Genomic DNA, 5,157 nt, shown 5'->3' on the forward strand with positions numbered 1-5,157 from the left:
ACTCGGGAGGCTGAGGCAGGAGAATGGCGTAAACCCGGGAGGCGGAGCTTGCAGTGAGCTGCGATCCGGTCACTGCACTCCAGCCCGGGCGGCAGAGCGAGACTCCGTCTCAAAAAACAACAACAACAACAACAACAACAACAACAACAACAAAAAAGTACTGTTTGGCCGATGTGGTGGCTCACGCCTAATATCCCAGCACTTTGGGAGGTCATGGCGGAAGAATCACTTGAGCCCAGAAGTTCATCAACAATCCTGGCCTGGGCAACATGGCAAAGCCCTGTCTCTACAAAAATTGTGAAAGTTAGCCAGGTATAGTGCCCAGTGCCTGTGGTCACAGCCACTCGGGAGGCGGAGGTGGGAGGATAACTTAAGCCCATGAGGCCGCAGTGAGCCATGATCGCCCCACCGCACTCCAGCCTGGGCAACAGAGTGTTGAAAAAAAAAAAAATTATTGAGATTCCTAAAAAGCATTTTTGTTATGTGGGTCATTTGTATCATGTTAACTGTCTCACAAATTAAAGCATGTAAACATTGTAAATGTTTACATGTTAATTCTTTTACAAGTAACTATAATAAACCCATTAAATGCTAACATAAATTGATTTTTTTTTTAATTAAAAATAACTTTTCCGGCGGGGCGCAGTGGCTCACGCCTATATTCCCAGCACTTTGGGCGGCCAAGGCAGGCGGATCACCTGAGGTCGTGAGTTCGAGACCAGCCTGACCAATATGGAGAAACCCCGTCTCTACTAAAAATACAAAATTAAATGGGCGTGGTGACGCACGCCTGTAATCCCAGCTACTCGGGAGGCTGAGGCAGGAGAATTGCTTGAACTCAGGAGGTGGAGGTTGCGGTGAGCCGAGATGGCGCCATTGCACTCTAACCTGGGCAACAAGAGTAAACTCCTTCCAAATACAAAAACAAAAACAAAAAAAATTTTCCAAAACAAAAAATACTTAGTGTGAGAAAACATTTTGTGGCATTGTTTTACATTTTTTGCAAATCTCCTTAATGTCTGATAATAGAATACACTGTCTCCTGTTTGTTTCTGCATTAATCACATGTGATATCACAAATCATCTAACCTCTGGAAAATTACATTCTGTGCCAGTGAGTGAATGAGAATGAAAAAGGCAAACAAGGTTTTTTTGTGCGTTTTTTTTTTTTTGGTTGTTGTTTTTTTTTTTTTTAGATGGAGTCTTGCCCTATCTCCCAGACTGGAGTGCTGTGGTTCATTCTCGGCTCACTGCAACCTCTGCCTCCCAGGTTCAAGCAATTCTCCTACCTCAGCCTCCTGAGTAGCTGGGACTACTGGCGTGCACCACCACACCCAGCTAATTTTTTTTTTTTTGTATTTTTAGTAAAGACAGGGTTTCACCATGCTGGCCAAGTTGGCCTCAAACTCCTGACCTCAGGTGATCCACCCACCTCAACCTCCCAAAGTGCTAGGATTACGGCGTGAGCCACCACACCCAACCACATCTTAGTGTTATTATGAAAATAGTTTTAACCTCTCAGACCCCTGAAAGGATCTCAGGAAGCCCTAGGGGCCCCCACCACTCTTTGAGAAACGCTACTGTGCAGAAAGATTTTACCAAAGTGTACTCTCATCACTGTGCCCCTTTTTCTGTACCTTCACCAACACTGGGCATCATCTTGCTTTTTTTTTTTTAGCCTTTGCTAATTTGTTAAGCAAAAAGCAGGATCTGTTGGTGATTTTAATTTGCATTCTGAAAGGTTCATGATTTTTGAATTTATATTTTTTCTTTTATAAAGCACCTCTTTATATCCTTTGCATATTTTCTTCCTGGGATGGGCATTTTGTCTTATTTATTATAAGAGCACTCTTTTTTTTTTTTTTTTCTGGCTCTATACCCCAGCCTGGAGTGCGATCTCGGCTCACTTCAACCTCTGCCTCCCGGGTTCAAACGATTCTCCTGCTTCAGCCTCCCCAGTAGCTGGGACAGGCACTGGCCACTACGTCCAGCTAATTTTTGTAGCTCACCACCAAGAACAAGGTGACAAACATGGAGTTTATTGTTCCTGTGTCAGATCAGGATTAGAAGACTGGAGACCTGTGAGTCCCCTGTTCCTCACAGGGGAAGAAGTGGCCCATCTGGGTGGGCTTCTTGGCCTCAAGCCAATGCTGTGATGCCCAGCAGGGGGCTGTCTCACTGGACCCTAAGGTGGGGCCAGCTTATACCCAAAATTTTAACAAGGGATTTGGGTATCCAAGATGTTAAAGCTTTGTTAGGGGAAAATAGGCTAAGCCCTCATGACCCATTTCTTCAGAAAAGATGTTTTAGAATAAGAAAAGGAAACTAGAATTTAACAGCCTGACAGGATATTCTTGCTAACCACAAATTTACAGAATTATAGTTTAGCTATAGAGGTCTTCTGCTTTCTCAACTTTTTGCAGATCTCTCCAGTAAATGCCTCCACTGCTTGACTGCTTTCTGAAATAGGAAACCATTATAAAGTAGAATTTGTGTCCAGCGTGACGAGGCCCAGTTGGCTGGGATTTTCTCCACTTCAGTGTTGTTTCCCACATCCTTAAGCACACTAGAGATTTTTCTTTACCAGTCTGGCAGGTAAAAAAATGGTATCGTATTTTTAAAATTTTCATTTCTTGGATTACTGGTGAGTAAAAAGAAATGTTACATATCTCTCAGCTGTTTGCATTTCTCTTTTAGTGAACTGCCTATTCATATCTTTTTCATCTTTTTCTACTGGAGTGTTCATATTTTTCTTAATAATTAAAGATCTCATTATATAGTAAAATATTAGCCCTTTGACATATATAGTGCATTTTCTTAATGTGTCAGTTTTCTTTGAACTTCTGCTCTGCAGAAGTGTCTAATGATTAAGTAGCTAAATCTATCAATCTTTAACTTTATAGTTTCTGTCTTTAAAGTCAGGTTTGGAAAGTTCTTCCCTAACTTCAATAATTGTTTTTCAAAATTTCCTCTTTTTTCCTTCTAGTATTTTATGTTTCCATTTTTTATACTATTTAAATCTAAACCGTCTGACATTTACCTGGGTATATATTATATATGATGGGAAGAGCTAATAATTTTTTTTCCCCCAAATTGCGGACTCATTGTCCCAGTGATACTTATTGAATAATCCAGGGAGGGAAAATATGTGGTCCCAGTGAATCTGTCTCCCCTTCCTGGGCCCCTGGAAGACATTTCTAATCAAATGCAGAACTCCTAGTTAAACCCAGACTAGGCCTCACAGCCTGATTAGAACTGCAAGCAGCTACCTCCAACCCGTGAGATGTGTCATCAAGATGAAACATTTTGTCATTCCCTAAGTAATCTATCCTTTTCCCTATTGATGTGTGATGCCTTTATAACACTATTTTTATTCTAGACATTTCTTTCTGTGTTACTGACATACCTGTCTTTTCCTGTGCCAGCCCCACACTGTTTGGTTATCGCTTCCAAGTACTAAATGGTAATGACTGGTAGCACCAGCCTTATACCATTTTTCAACATTTTAAAATAATTTCCTCAAACAGAAGTCGGACTCAGAATATGTCAGAAAATATTTTAAAATAAAAATAGAATTATTTTTTCTCATTTAAACTTTTGACTTGTATTACATCAAAGTACTTCCAAAATAAATTAATTAAAATTAAAAATTCATATTAGATTTTCCAATCTAGGTACATAGTGTTTCTTCCCATTTTTAAAGATTCCCTTTATTTCTCTGTTTTTTTTTTTTTATAATGTCTTTCACATTACTGATCGAGTTTATTCCTGCATATTTTATATTTGTGGTTGCTATCAGGAGTGGAAGTTTGGGCAGGGCGTGGTGACTCACGCCTGTAATGCCAGCACTTTGGGAGGCTGAGGTGGGGGGTTCACTTGAGGTCAGGAGTTTGAGACTAGCCTGGCTAACATGGTGAAACCCCGTCTCTGCTAAAAATACAAAAATTAGCTGGGCATGGTGGCAGGAATTTCTAATCCCAGCTGCTAGGGAAGCTGAAGTAGGAGAACCTCTTAAACCCAGGATGGGGAGGTTGCAGTGAGCCAAGATCACACCACTCCACTCCAGCCTAGATGACGGAGTCAGACTGTCTCAAAACAATAAGTAAATAAATTTTTAAAAATAAAAGAGTAGGCCGGGCGCGGTGGCTCAAGCCTGTAATCCCAGCACTTTGGGAGGCCGAGACGGGCGGATCACGAGGTCAGGAGATCGAGACCATCCTGGCTAACACGGTGAAACCCCGTCTCTACTAAAAAATACAAAAAACTAGCCGGGCGAGGTGGCGGGCGCCTGTAGTCCCAGCTACTCGGGAGGCTGAGGCAGGAGAATGGCGTAAACCCGGGAAGCGGAGCTTGCAGTGAGCCGAGATCCGGCCACTGCACCCCAGCCTGGGCGACAGAGCCAGACTCCGTCTCAAAAAAATAAATAAATAAATAAATAAAAGAGTAAAAGAAGTGGAAGTTTTTTGAATATAGTATCTCATTTCTCACTCTGTCACCCAGGCTGGAGTGCAGTGGCACGATCTCGGCTCACTGCAACCTCTGCCTCCCAGGTTCAAACGATTCTCCTGCCTCAGTCTCCCGAGTAGCTGGGATTACAGGTTCATGCCACCGTGCCGGGCTAATTTTTGTTGTTGTTGTTATTTTTGGTTTTTGAGATGGAGTCTTGCTCTGTCACCCAGGCTGGAGTGCAGTGGCACGATCTCGGCTCACTGCAACCTCTGCCTCCCAGGTTCAAACGATTCTCCTGCCTCAGTCTCCCGAGTAGCTGGGATTACAGGTTCATGCCACCGTGCCGGGCTAATTTTTGTTGTTGTTGTTATTTTTGGTTTTTGAGATGGAGTTTCACTCTTGTTGCCCAGGCCAGAGTGCAATGGCACGATCTCAGCTCACTGCAACCTCCACCTCCCAGGTTCAAGCAATTCTCCTGCCTCAACCTCCTAAAGTAGCTGGGATTACAGGCATGCGTCACCACGCCCATCTAATTTTGCATTTTTAGTAGAGGCAGGGTTTCCCCATATTGGTCAGGCTGGTCTCGAACTCCCGACCTCAGGTGATCCGCCTGCCTTGGCCTCCCAAAGTGCTGGGATTACAGGCATAAGCCACCGTGACTGGCCTTAATTTTTGTATTTTTAGTAGAGATGGGGTTTCACCATGTTG

The sequence above is a fragment of the Mandrillus leucophaeus genome, unplaced genomic scaffold (genome assembly GCF_000951045.1).
Source record: "Mandrillus leucophaeus isolate KB7577 unplaced genomic scaffold, Mleu.le_1.0 Scaffold279, whole genome shotgun sequence".
NCBI lineage: Eukaryota > Metazoa > Chordata > Mammalia > Primates > Cercopithecidae > Mandrillus > Mandrillus leucophaeus.